At 35.3% G+C, this 15,764-nt stretch overlaps 1 pseudogene; it reads left to right on the top strand.

Annotated features, from left to right (window-relative positions):
- Positions 1-2,187: 2,187 nt before the first annotated feature.
- LOC111894976 (transcription termination factor MTERF8, chloroplastic-like) lies at positions 2,188-15,361 on the top strand (annotated as a pseudogene).
- Positions 15,362-15,764: the final 403 nt, after the last annotated feature.

Below are 15,764 nucleotides of genomic sequence, written 5' to 3'. Positions count from 1 at the left end.
TGTTTATATAGTTTTCATTTATATTAATTCTAAACGAGTTCTCCACCGTAACGCACTGTATAACTTAAGGATTAGTTATCTTTAAATTTATGAGATTGTTTTTTAACGACTTGTGAGATTGTTTTATAAACTCACGATCTTTAACCTTTGAGCAAATTTATATGTTTTTCTTTTTGTAAAAAATGGTATCCCTAATAAGGGCGTCAGGGCAAGCTTATGCATACGAAGAATCAATGTGTGAATATAAGACTATGTATCATACCCGTGAATCACCATAAACAAACCTTCAAGGCCACATAAGCAAAAGCATCAACCAACCTGTAACTTTGATAAATGATATACCATCCACATTCCCATAATGTTTCACCCGTAGGCCACTACACAAGTGGTATGAGCAAATTTATATTAAAAAAGTCTTTATAAATTATTTGATTTTATAAAATATAAACATTTGATAAACATTTGGGCAGAAGAAGGTAATTCAACGTCGTTTGCAAAGAAATGCAAAATGTCTTCGTAAATGGTGGACCGACCATCTTTAGAGGAGTATTTACTAACTAGAATCTTTTTTTTTTAAAATAATATTAAGTAAAATAACATGCGTATTAATGGAGATTAAATCACAAATATTCAAACAATAGTTTTTTTTATTTTTTTTTATTTTTATTATTATTTTTTTTTTGTAAAGTTTAATGATAAACCAGTTTTTTTTTTAGAATGAGTAATTCACACGTCCATTTAATTATACTCTAAATCTATATCTATTATTCATCATGGGACTTGAACCTTCAAATGCTAAAGGATAAATATCTTTTCAATAACTTGATATCACTAGGCCAAAGACTTTTTAATCTTTCATTTGTTGTAATCAAATTAGTGTAAATTATAGATTGTATAATGATTATTTTTTAGGGACTCCATCATATAATTATGTAACGTTTCGCTTGCAACTTTGAATGTCTTCCTAATTATTGCTCGCTATAAAGACATCGTACACAAAGAAACTCACTTCAATATATGGTTTCAACAATTTTGTGCTCACTTAAAAAACGAATCAAAAGCAAAGAAACCGACTTTGACAATTGATATACCAAATGCATTAACTGATCATTTGTGGTACAAATATTCCAACAAATAAATCATATAGTATATGTTATTTTTCTTCAAATACATTTATAATATTTCTATAAATGAGTGTGTATATAAAAAAAAACTTATCTATTTAATAAAATATTTGTTTTATTAATATCATAATTAATATGAATTATTTCGTTGGTTATAGTTGTCTAGTTGATATAATAATATACGTTTTAAGTGTATTGTAACAAAAAAAAATCACAAAAGGTTGAAGATAATTTAGTAACAAAATTTTAAAAGTCAACAGTCTTAACGGCACCGTTAGGGAAGGGATATTGGAGGACGGTGAAACTGCACCCCAACAGGAGAACCAGTAAACGCGCACCACCGAAAAACCCGTCGCCGCCGTCAGTACAAGGATAAGACAAAACAGAGTAAATGATATGATAGCGTACAGAAACGTAAGACCGCCGTGACGACAACATAATCTCACGTGAACAACCTGGGTCCACTCATTACGTGTCATGTTGTCACGTACGAAATTGTGGTCCCCCCTTGACTAGATATGTCAGGATTGTCAGCCACTCCATATTTACTCATAAGGACATAACTATACACATAATTCATCAAAGGTACCCCATAAATCATAATAATAACTCTTTCTGATTTTCCAATCTTTTTGGCAACCGTATTTAAATCTTTTTCAGGGGTCATGTCCACATTTAATCTAAAAACCCACAAGTAACATTATGAAAAAGACGTAACTATAAATGTTAATCATAAATATCTCTACATTTGCTATCAAATAAAAATATAGTACAAAAAAATGTGTAAAATAAGATAATTATTATAATATATAATAAAAAAGTATATATACTTGTCAGGACCACTTGACAAATAACATGTTTCCCATGGGCTTTTGAAGTTTTCAGATTCACATCAATATATATATATATATATATATATATATATATATATATATATATATATATATATATATATATATATATATAATATGTGTGTGAATGGGATATGAAAGAGGTTAAAATAAAAGAGAAAGAAGATGGATGGAGTGGTAGTTGGGTGTAAGAACGAAACGTGGCCACCATAATGGGATTCGCTGCAGGAGCACCCACTCCATTGGCCCCACCGGCTGCTGCTACTGCTTTTAATGACCGCATCACAGCCGACTCCCACCTTCTGTCAGCCGTCGTAATCCACCTACTCAACATTATTATAGTTATCTTTTTACTCAATATTATTCTTATTTATGAAAAATGCTTTTATATTTATTTGTATATACAATAAACTATATTAATTTTAGATTTTTCTGCATTAACCCTTAATTGTTAGTTTTTAGGTGTATTAAAAAATCAACTACTTTTAAAATATTTGTATACTAAATTGATATAATATATTAATTATTTTGAATTATATCATAATATATATATATCTATTACAACTACATAATCTTAACCGTTTGAATGACTTCTACCCGTGAGTTAGTCATGAATAAAATTAAATATCCTATATGGTGTAATATTATTTATAGTTGTTATTGTTAATTAATTTTTTAAAATTTATTTGTTTAATATTTTAATTTATATCATTATAATTATTTAATACATCAAACATTGTTTTTTGATTTTAAATGTAATATTATAATAATTTATATAAAGTTATATTTAACTATTGTTATTTTAAGTTACTTTAAGCTACTTATTTGAAAATTTTTAACGATTATACAAATATATTTAGAAAATATTTTAGTTAAATTGAGATTATAACTCAGTTTTGCATTTAGCACTACAATTTATCATTTTTTTAACTATTTACAAAATATTCTTTGGGTTTTTTAAGTGGAACTGAAAATTATATTTAAGTTGACACTGTAATTTATATTATAAATTAACAATTTAAGTATATTGTCAAAAGTGTTCAAAAGTTGTAGCTTTAAATTGATAATGGTTTACATACAATATTTTAATCTAATAAATTAAATATAATCTGTTAAAAATTAAAGACATAACTTTAGAAAGACACTACAATTTATTAGTTTTAACTATTTACAAAATATTATTTTGGTTATTTAAGTTAAACTAAAATTTATATTTCAGTTGATCATGTAATGTTATATTTAAATTTATAATTGAAATATTTTATATAAATTGTTCAAAAGTTATAGCTTTAAAATGATAATGGTTTACAACCAAGTTTAGGTACAAACTTCATTAAACTATTTTGTTTTATTAGTTAAAGATTGCAATTAGGGATTCATCATTAACACTTGATGTTGTAGATTCAATATTGAAATAATAATTTTAATAGGGAAGCAAAAATGTTAATTATCTTTGACCTTCATGATGATGGAAAATAGTAATGTTTATTGACGTGAAGTAATAAATGATAACGAAGAAAGAAAAAATGGATGGTTAAACGATAATAGAGGAAAAAATGCAATGGAGAATTGTATATTTACCAAGTGAAAACTGAACCGGTTATATTTACTAAGATAAAACTGCAAAATTTAGAGATTTAATATCTAAGTTTAGGTGGGGCTGTAATATATGCTCCATATCCCTATATATATATATATATATATATATATATATATATATATATATATATATATATATATACACACACACACACGCACAAACACACCCCCTTAAGGGTATATAAGCAGAGGTAGCCATAAATTAAAACGGTGTCGTTTTTGTTACTGATTTCGTGTGAAAGAAAATTACCAAACTTATGGAATTTTTTGTCTAATAAAATGTTAAATCCCTTATTTTCCATAGCCCTTTACTGATCGACGTTCCCATTTGCCATCATAACCCACCCTTTCTTCTTCCTCCCTCCACTCTTTTCACCAGAAGGTTGCATCAGACACTGCCGATTCATTCACCACGTACTAATTCATCATTGAAGAGACAGAATGAGTATTCGCCAGAAAAAACGATTTCAATAAAATCAAAATTCAATTCAGGGAAGGGACTTTACCCAAGAACAAAACCTACATCACTAAATTGGAGGTGTTGACACATCAATCTAATGCAACGTGTTTCAACCCACCCCCACCTCTGAAGTGGATTCAGGTTACTCCCTATGTCTCTGTCTCTTTTGTTTCACGAATATCTTCTCGCCTTCAAAATATTCAATTCCTTTTTCGCTTTTGTCTCACAAGAGCTCCACTATTTACCATCTTCCTTGAAATGGGTATAAGCAAAAAAGGAACCAAAGCTGTTTTAAAGAATCACAGTTAATCCTCCATTTTCCAACCATTATGAATTTTGATCTGGATTAACAGTTGATCCCTAAATTCGAGTTTTTCTTGAATATGACTAGGGGATATGAGGTTGCGACAACTACTACGTTATTAAAGCCACCTTTCATTTTAGCATACATCGTTGGCCATTATACTAATCATGTTGACATCTTCAAATCATTTGTTGGGTTAACCGATAAAGAGGTTGTGTATCCAAGTTTGTTTAGTGCTATCCGTGAAAGGAAATTACAACCTAGAATCGAATTTCTTAAGCAATACAGGTTCGATTCCAATGATATCTAGAAAATTTGATTAAATCCCCTCTATTTCTAAGAAGGGCATTAGATGATAACCTTGCAAATAAATTATGTAACATCTCGTTTCCTGTCATTTCTTATTTCATGGTCGTGGGCCGAAAATCGATTGTGTAAAGGCTTTGGGCCTTAAGTAGGTAATATTTAGACCTTTTGATGGTGGCAATGATGGATATGAGATCTTAACTTTTGAATTGTGGGGGTTGAAGGGTAGAAAAGGGAAAGTCATAGGCCAAGGTCTTGCATGAAATATGGATTTTTGTTTGATTAGTTTTTAGTCCAAGATATCTAGATAATATTGTGAGGCTCTTCAAAACCTTTTCGTGGATATAAAGATCATCGAAAACGGAGTTGGAACGAAGAAGTTATGAAGGTGTTTTTGAGTGTTTTGGAGTGTCTTTAGTGCTTTGGAGTGTTCTTGGTGCATCTTCGAGAAGAAGGAGCTCATTGGAGAAGTGTTTGTTGCATTGGATCTTGTGAATCCAGACCTTTTTCACCTTGATCTTTTTTCTGGAGGTATAAAGCTTGAATCTTGATGATGCGTTTGTTAGATCTAGCTAGTTTTGGGTGTTATGAGCTTTTTGTCACTTTAGTGCATCAAGTTTAAATCTTGAAAGTTTGTGACCTTGTTATGGATAAAGTTGGAAACTTTATCCATATAAACATCATATTGATTCAGATATGAAGGTTGGAGACTTGGACTTAATGGATTAAGTTGATAAAGATGCACTTTTGGTCCCTTTGAGACTTAAAGAATAAATCTTGGTTGTTTATGTTGGGTTTTGAGCAATCTAACACTTCCTAAGTGTGCATGCAACCCTAATAAACCTTGGGTCTATGTTTGTCTAAATACATGCAAAATAATAATTTTCCAAGGTTTATAACCTATCTAACATGGCATGGGGAACAATTCAACATAAAAAGAGTTAGAAGAGATTACATACCTTTTTGATGAGTTTGGTTCTTAGGAGTTTGAGGGCCAAGCACCAATAGTGTGAATGCCTCAAATGGAATCACAAAACACCACAAACTCTTGGAAAACTTTGAGAGAGTATACACACTTGTATAATTTCGGCCACACACAAGCTCACACACACTAGTTCACTAGTTCTTTTTCATGCTCCATAAGCATGCTTATATAGTGTGCATGGTTAGGGTGAACCCTTAATAACCCATGACTTTTCCTTTCCAAGGATCCATGGGTTAAAAGCTCCATGGACTTCCATCCAAGCTTAGCCCATTTAACAAATGAGTGTTAGTCCACACCATATAAAACCAATAGCCCATAATCTAATTAGTCTTCCTTTTAATCTCTAAATTAATTCATAATTAATTTAAGACTAAGACTAATTAAATAACATAACTTCATATTAATATATTATAACTTATAATATATTAATAAACATATGTGTATAACTCTCATAAAATTATCCATAAATAGTTTGGATGAGATGCAACCCAAATGGACCATGCCGGTCGGGTCAAGTATATACCAAATAAGTTATGGACTTAGACACCTTATCCAACAGACTCCCACTTGGATAAGTCTAATAACTGTATTTGCCTATATAACTCCAGGAACCAACCAGCAATCGTAGCTCTCGAAAACTCCGTCGAACTATGAAGCGCCATTTTAAGACAAGTGATCATATAATCCTCTATTCTCATGATATCAGCCGGACAAACACATGGAACTATGTCTTGCTTATTGTCTGGCAGTTGTTTCTCGATTTTCGATTTGTTTGACAAAGAACTTCGCTGAACACATCAGTTTAGTTCTGACCGGGCCCGGTACATGGGTCAACACAAAATCATCGAGGGGCCCAGATATCGCTTCTATTTCTAGAAGGAACAGATAAACTTCGACTCATATGCTTGTTCTACTACTTGTTGAATTGTACACAAAGGCATGTTTTATAACATCAAGTTACTGATGCGTTTACGTGCAATCAATGCACAACCAACTCATAGATAACAACTCATATCTCTAGGTTTAAAGATTTATATGATATTATCGTCTCACGATCACTCGAGATAAATTCCATGAAGTGATACAAGTGAGCGTGGGTTTATACCAATACTCATAACTTATGAGTACTCATGAATGTTGCAGCAACCATTGCCATGTCTAAACACCTTTAGCCATCTACAAACCCAATTCATGACAATCTTGATTCATACTTACTTCCGACGTATGATCGATTGTGGAGGTTTGAATAAATTAATTATTCTGGAAGTCAAAACATGCAAAACTGAAACAATAGTAAATAATTGACAATGATGGTAACACTTTACTCATAAATAAATCACAAATTTTATTCATCATCAAACGTCGATTACATTTTACAAGTTTCAGGAAAACTATCTAATCTGTAAAACTAATATCGTCCCTCAGCCCGATGCGCCTCGCATGTTGAAAATGCTTAACCCTCGTCAGTCCCTTCGTAAGGGGATCTGCAGGATTCTCATCCGACGATATCCTCCTTGCCACGAGGAGTCCTTCTTCAATCTTGTGTCTTATGAAGTGATATTTTCTGTCAATGTGTCGGGATCTTCCATGATCTCTTGGTTCCTTGGCTAAGGCAACCGCACTATTGTTGTCACAGAAAATCTCCATAGGTTCCTTAATAGCTGGTACAACTCCAAGGTCTCCGATGAAGTTCTTTAGCCATATCGCCTCCTTCGCTGCTTCACTCGCTGCTATATACTCTGATTCACAAGTCGAATCAGCCATCGTTTCCTGCTTGGAACTCTTCCAAGAAATTGCCCCTCCATTTAAGGTAAAGATCCAGCCCGACTGAGAGCGGAAATTATCCCTATCAGTCTAAAAACTAGCATCGCTATACCCTAATACTCTCTAGTCATCACACCAAGGGTAAGGACCCAATCCTTAGTCCTCCGCAGGTACTTGAGAATGTTCTTTACCGCGGTCCAATGAGCCTTGCCAGGGTTCCCCTGATACCTGCTGACCATGCTCAAAGCAAATCCACATCAGGGCGGGTACAAGTCATAGCATACATGATCGAGCCAACAGTGGAAGCATACGGTAATTGGCTCATCTTAGCTATCTATGCCTCTGTACTCGGACTCTGAGTCTTACTCAGTTTGGTATTACTTTGGATCGGTAAATCTCCTTTCTTGGAATTCTCCATGTTGAACCTTTTCAACACCTTATCCAAGTAGATACTCTGACTAAGTCCAATTAGTCTTTTACTCCTTTTTCTTAATATCCTTATCCCTAGGATATAGGCAGCCTCCCCTAGGTCCTTCATAGCAAAGCACTTCCCAAGCCAGGACTTAACCTCCTGCAAGGTTGGGATGTCATTTCCTATAAGTAGTATGTCATCCACATACAGTACCAAGAAGCTAACTATACTCCCACTAGCTCTGACATACACGCAAGACTCATCTTCGCTTCTCGAGAAGCCAAACTCTTTTACCTTCTCATCAAAACAAAGATTCCAGCTACGAGATGCTTGTTTTAATCCATAAATGGATTTCTCAAGCTTGCATACTCTATTAGGGTACTCTGCACTGACAAAACCCTCTGGCTGATTCATGTACACATCCTCAGCCAACTTTCCATTAAGGAAAGCGGTTTTGACATCCATTTGCCATATTTCATAATCATGAAATGCAGCAATGGCTAGCATAACCCTAATAGACTTAATCTTTGCTACCGGTGAGAAGGTTTCATCATAATCAATACCCTGAGTCTGAGTAAAACCCTTCGCAACCAGTCGAGCCTTATAAGTATGCACTTTTCCTTCCATGTTAGTCTTCTTCTTGAAGATCCATTTGCACCCGACTGTTTTACGGCCTGGTACATTATCAACCAAGTTCCAAACTTGATTGTCATACATGGACTGTATCTCGCTGTCCATAGCCTCCTTCCATTTAGCAGACTCCGGGCCTGCAATGGCTTCCTTAACACTGTTAGGTTCATCCAAATTTACCAGTGTACTATCACTGATAAACGTATCACCTTCCGTAGTAATATGAAATCCATAATAAAACAAAGGTGTGTTCCTAACCCGCGTGGAACACCTCGGAGGTACCGACATGTCAGCTTGCTCAACAGGAGTTTCCTCCTCAGGTTGATTGCTAGTGTCTGAGGTTTCTTCACCAATTGCTTCTTGAATTTCTTCAAGATCAATTTGCCTCCCACTGTCTCCTTGGCTTATAAATTCTCTCTCACGAAAGACTCCTCTTCTTGCTACAAAGACCACATTCTCACTGGGTCTGTAGAAGAGGTAACCGAAGGATTTCTGTGGGTAGCCGATGAAAATACACCTTTCACTTCAGGGTTCGAGCTTATCATGAGTCTCACGCCTCACGAAAGCCTCGCAACCCCAAATCTTGATGTGGTTTAAATTGGGAACCTTCCCAGTCCACATCTCATGAGGTGTTTTGGTAACCTTCTTTGTAGGGACTAAATTAAGGACATGGGCAGCAGTCTCTAAGGTATACCCCCAAAAAGATATTGGTAATGAAACTCGACTCATCATAGAGCGAACCATGTCCAACAAGGTCCGATTACGCCTCTCAGCTACACCATTCAGATGTGGTGTCCTGGGAGGAGTCAATTGTGAGACAATCCCACACTCCTTAAGATAGTCAAGGAACTCGGTACTAAGATACTCACCACCTCGATCGGATCGAAGCATCTTAATGTTCCTGCCCAATTGATTTTCTACTTCCTGTTTGAATTCCTTAAACCTTTCAAAGGTTTCTGACTTATGTTTGATTAAGTAGACATACCCATATCTACTAAAATCATCAATAAAAGTCACATAATACCGATTAGCATCCCTTGAGGCGGTTTTGAATGGCCCACATACATCAGTATGTATTAGGTCTAACAAACCCTCACCCCTTTCACAAGTTCCAGTGAAGGGTGATTTTGTCATTTTTCCAAGTAGACAAGATTCACAACTATCATCCGATTTAAGGTCGAATGATTCCAAGACTCCACTCTTTTGGAGTTGGCCTATGCATTTCTTGTTTACATGTCCAAGACGACAATGCCACAATGATGCTTTATCTAGGCTAGTAGAAGAATCAATATACAACACATTATTTCCTAAGTTGTCTACAATCGACACAGTTTCATACACACCATCACAAGGTAACGCTTTAAAATAAAACACATTTTTATAGAAAGCATTAATACCACCACATTCATTATCAAACGAAAAGGTAAAACCTTGTTTATACAAAGCTTGAAAAGAAATAATATTCCTCGCCATTTCAGACGAGTACACACATTTATTCAAATCTAATTTTAACCCATTATTAAGCAACAAAGTATAAACTCCAATCTTGGAAACAGGTGAAGCCTTCCTATTCCCCATGATCAAGTTTATCTTCCCGTACTCCACATCCTCACTTCTTCTTAGGCCCTGCAAATCAGAACATATGTGAATACCACATCCTGTATCAAGCACCCAAGAATTAGAATATGTTGAGTAATTAGACAATATAGTGTAAATACCTGCATGGGTGGGTTTCACTTTCCCATCCTTTAGATCCTGCAAGTACTTAGGGCAGTTTCGCTTCCTGTGTGCCTTTTCATGGCAATAAAAGCATTCAGCATCCTTGGGAATGGCAGAAGGAGTGACAAAACCGCTCTTGGTCTTTGATGAGGAGCCTTTAAGAGACTTTCCCTTGGTACCCTTCGAAGGGTGCTTCCTCTTTTTCCCTTTGCCTTGCCCGATAGCTAAAACAGGGGTAGATGTTGGAGTAGAAGTAGGAAAGGTAACAACCGCCTTGCCCTTAAGACCGGATTCAGCGGTCTTCAAGAGTCCTTGAAGCTTGCTGAGGGTGACTTCCTCCTTGTTCATATGATATGTCATACGAAATTGGTCATAACAAGAAGGTAAGGAGTGCAAAATGATGTCAATTTCCAACTCCTCAGGGATGTTCACATTCAGCTTCAGCAAACGGTCCACATACCTTTGCATCTTTTGCATGTGAGCCGTGACGGAATCACCGTCCTTCATGCGGGTAGTTATTATGGAGGAGATTATTTCATACCGCTCCTGACGAGCACTCTGATGGTACCTTTCCATCAGGTCCTGGTGCATCTCAAAAGGGTAGTAATCTTCATAAGACTTTTGGAGCTCGACTGTCATCGTGGCCATCATGATACATGCCACCTTAGTAGCATCTCTCTCATGAGTCCTGAATTCAGCGATCTCCTCAGGAGTAGCAGTAGACTCATCAAGTTCTTTTAACTCCTTATCGAGGACATATTCTTTGTCCTCATAACGAGTAACCATCCTGATGTTCCTAATCCAATCCATGAAGTTGGAACCATCAAAGATGACCCTCCCACAAAGATTCATGAGAGAGAAAGAACCAGTTGGGTTAGAGCCTGAAGCATTAGTGTTGGAAGACATCTGAAAGAAGAAAGCAAGTTTAGATTAGATATATAGGATCCTTAATAAGACACCCAAATGTAATATTAAGGCTAGGACCCAATCACAATATATTATACTTAGAAGAGGGATGCCGTAATCTAAGTAATAATATATTTGAAAGGTAGGTGAATGACGATTCACCAATTTCCACCATGAAAACAAAATGTATTATTAGGTTTTAATTGGATTTGAAATTCCTAGGTTCTTTTGAGATTCATTGAACTTTTCAATGGCATGTTTCAATCTCGATTGTGCCCTTCAAGTTTTGTGACTGCGATGCCGAGGATCACAAAACAAGGTGTGAATAACCATGCTAATTCACTTGGTACTCTTAATATTATCACCTAACCAATGTGGCGGTTAACCACACACGCTCCATTGATCTATGACAAACATTAAGTCACCCTTCGTGATCCTTACTAGTCCAAGTTAGTGTGCCGGTTAACCAAACACGCTCCACCAACGACTTGGTAAGGTACAAAGTGTGAATTCCATGGACTAGCACCATGTTCACATTTTTCCTAAAATAACTAAGATTGGGAATTAAAAGGTTTAGTTACTTTATAATAATCATTATACTTTTAATGAGGATTTAAAGTCATTGTCCTACCTGTTCGGCTAACGACCCTCCACCAGTCAAGCAAGCGGTGGGTGAGAATGGACACCCATTAAGTCACCATTTTATAGGCAACAACCTTATACCCACCTTATAAACCGGCTTCGTGAATGAGGCCTACTAACGGTAGAACGACTTATTCTTATACATATATATAATAATTAACCATTAATGTTATAAATAGTATAAGGGTTGAAATTTAACTATTAAAACTCTAAGGGTTGGAATTAAAGTTTATTAAAGTGTGTGAAACTTTACAAATTCCAAAACTTGAGGGCAAGTTTTGTAACTATCCAAAACTTTTCATTTCATAACTTATGAATTAAAGGTTCATAAAAATGAAGACTCTTCACTTTCATGTAACTTATGTGTTTAAATGTGTGTGTTAAAGAAAGTGACCTTTGGATATCCATAACTTGAGGTCAAATTATGGATTCCATTAAAACACATAAATGATCAAGAATTAATTCTAAACAATTCAACAAATAATTCCTATCATCTTCTAAATTCATAAGAACATGAACATGATCATCAAAATTTCAAGAACTATTATGAACACATAAAATCATGGAATTTTGATATATGCTATTGTAAATGGATTAGAACAACCATTACACCAACTAAAACAAGTTTTAAAACACCAAAACAGTTTAGGGTAATGTTTCTAGTCCATTTCCAGCAGCCAAAGTCGAAAATCTGCACTCTGTCGATCCTACTCGTCGAGTGCATGAACCTACTCGGCGAGTAGGTTGAAGATACACATGGACTCGGCGAGTTCATCAGTCAGACAACAAGTTTTTCGACTTTTTCAACTATTTTGCATCAAGTATCAAACAAGCAAGCCTAGGCTCTGATACCACTGTTGGGTTTTGAGCAATCTAACACTTCCTAAGTGTGCATGCAACCCTAATAAACCTTGGATCTATGTTTGTCTAAATACATGCAAAATAATAATTTTCCAAGGTTTATAACCTATCTAACATGGCATGGGGAACAATTCAACATAAAAAGAGTTAGAAGAGATTACATACCTTTTTGATGAGTTTGGTTCTTAGGAGTTTGAGGGCCAAGCACCAATAGTGTGAATGCCTCAAATGGAATCACAAAACACCACAAACTCTTGGAAAACTTTGAGAGAGTATACACACTTGTATAATTTCGGCCACACACAAGCTCACACACACTAGTTCACTAGTTCCTTTTCATGCTCCATAAGCATGCTTATATAGTGTGCATGGTTAGGGTGAAACCCTAATAACCCATGACTTTTCCTTTCCAAGGATCCATGGGTTAAAAGCTCCATGGACTTCCATCCAAGCTTAGCCCATTTAACAAATGAGTGTTAGCCCAGACCATATAAAACCAATAGCCCATAATCTAATTAGTCTTCCTTTTAATCTCTAAATTAATTCATAATTAATTTAAGACTAAGACTAATTAAATAACATAACTTCATATTAATATATTATAACTTATAATATATTAATAAACATATGTGTATAACTCTCTTAAAATTATCCATAAATAGTTTGGATGAGATGCAACCCAAATGGACCATGCCGGTCGGGTCAAGTATATACCAAATAAGTTATGGACCTAGACACCTTATCCAACAGTTTAGACCATCTTAATGGGTAAAGTTGGAAACTTTATCCATTATGGAGCTATTAGGAACCATAAAAATGTGATCTTGGTCCTTCTATCCCTTCCATACAAGAGTTGTGATGTCTTAATGGATTAATAAGTTAGGGTTTTAGCTGTTGGACCTTTTCTAGCCAAGGAAAGTCATAAAGGTGGAAAATTTATGGCTTAAGTCGATGCTTTGAGTCTAGAACTAAGCTTTGGACAAAAGACCTAAATGGATTAAGTTCTTAATGAATGAGTGGGATCAGGTCGCGTATGCTGGGTGTACGATGAGTACACTGGGCATACTAAGCAACCTTGGACTTTGGCTTTCGTTGGCTTCCGCTAACCGTTAACTTTTGACCAAGTTTGACCTTGGATCAAACTTGTGTATTTTGAAATATTATTTAAGATACTATCTGTTTTTTTGGTGTTATTCGATTCGTGGGTGCAAGTAATAAAGAAAAGGGATCGTATCACAGTGTTTCAGAGTTCTTCGATTCAGGTGAGTTTTTCCTCACTGTATATGTGGGTCGAAGGCACCAATACCGGCCCACTAGGTTATTATCCTGGTATATAGGATGTTGTTATGTTGTGGTGACCTGTTAGATTTGTATCCTGGTATATAGGATGTTGTTGTGCTATAGTGATCTGCTAGATCTATGTATATATCCTTATAGGATAGGATGTTGTAGTAGAGGTATACTAATTATCATTTAGTGGAGTGCCCTAGGGGCTATATGTAGTCATGTAGGATAGCCTGAGAACTCTTGATCTAGGCTTTCTTGCCTGTTCCTTGTTTTGTTGTGGCTCTAGAGTAGGATCATCTGTTCGGGTGGCTATCTCACCTATGGTTACTTATGGTTACGCATTTCATGGAGGTTAGCTGGTGGTGGGGCAGTATGTTGTGAGAGGAATAGTAGAAGATAGTGAACTATATGATTGATGGTTGCTTGTATTGTGTGACTACTTGATCCTTGATTGTCTATATGTCGACACATGGTGGTAGTGGGTTGAGGCGGTCCTACTTTGTGCGGAATCCAGCGAACCTAGGAGCAACCCAGACATAAGTTGTAGGCCCGAAAGGGAAGTGAGACTTATGTTGTGGACTCAGGAGCAAACTACACATAAGTTATTAGCCCGAGAGGCAAACCATATTTATGTTGTGGGCTCGGGATTAAGCCAGACATGAGCTGTGGGTTGGTAGGCAAGTCAAACTCATGTTGAGGACTCATAGGTAATTCAGTCTGCTAGATGTGGACCCAGTATGCATTTTGTTATATGTTTGTGTGGTGGTATATGGGGGAACTCATTAAGCTTTGTGCTTACCCAGTTGTTTATGTTTTTCAGGTTTTATTGGTGATCATAGGAAGGCGAAGGCGGGACTGTACATACTCATCAGTAGCATTGAGGATTTCATGTTTCTTATATTACTCTGATTTTCAATAAACGTATTTTGGAATAAACAGTTTTCTTAATAATGGATTTACAATTGGGAACTTTTACTCGAATAAAAATGAAAATTTTTGGTTATGAAAATGGGACGTTACAAATTAGTCCTTCTGCTCAAGATTGGGTATGAACATAGAGCCTAGGACATGGATTTGGCAATGGGGGTGTGCAGGACTAGTTGTAAAAATATGTAGGAGTTGATCAAACTGTTCTACAATTATGGGCTCACTTGTGAAGAAATTCTTGCAATGGGAAAAAAGCATCTACATTATTGCAATACAATCATAAATCAATGAAACTAAAGCTAGATTACTTGAATCGGGAGATAGGTTATGAAGTTAAAAAGATGTTGGATTTTCCTGTATTTCTTAGTTATGGGTTTAATGGAAGGATTAAGCACATGTTTGAAGCTATTGGCAAATATTTAGTGGAATTGATGTCCATTAACAAGCTATTTAACATGTCCACTGCAAGGTTCTCTAAGCATGAAAAGAAGATACTCAATAGCAGAATTTGTGTGCTTCATCACTATCTGACTGTTTTTGACAAAAAATGTATAGAACAAAAGTATTTTTTTGGAGTAAGCTGAAATAACAACCCACTTTTCATATTTATCTGAAATAGCAATGTATCATTTTTAATCAAACTTAGCAATTGAGATTATTCACTTTTGGTTATATTGTTTATGTGACTTGAACTTCCCTATCCTATAGTTCTTGAGGTTTGTTGTTAGGGATTACATACCATCTTTGGGACAAGGGCAAAAGCATCTAACAGGGTGAAAAACATCATACACATGTTTATATTAACACAACACTAACCAGAATCATCCAATTCCACATGATAACCTCTTACTTTCATTTTAAACACATAACAACCTTCTACTTTTACTTTTAACACATAACATCATCTTACTTTTACTTTTAACACATAACACCGTTCTACATTTATTTTTAACACAACCATAATAGCATTATATTTTCATTTTTAAG

This window comes from Lactuca sativa, chromosome 4 (assembly GCF_002870075.4).
Source record: "Lactuca sativa cultivar Salinas chromosome 4, Lsat_Salinas_v11, whole genome shotgun sequence".
Lineage (NCBI taxonomy): Eukaryota > Viridiplantae > Streptophyta > Magnoliopsida > Asterales > Asteraceae > Lactuca > Lactuca sativa.
Note: the sequence above shows the minus strand (reverse complement) of the source record. Positions and strands in the feature narration are given on the sequence as shown.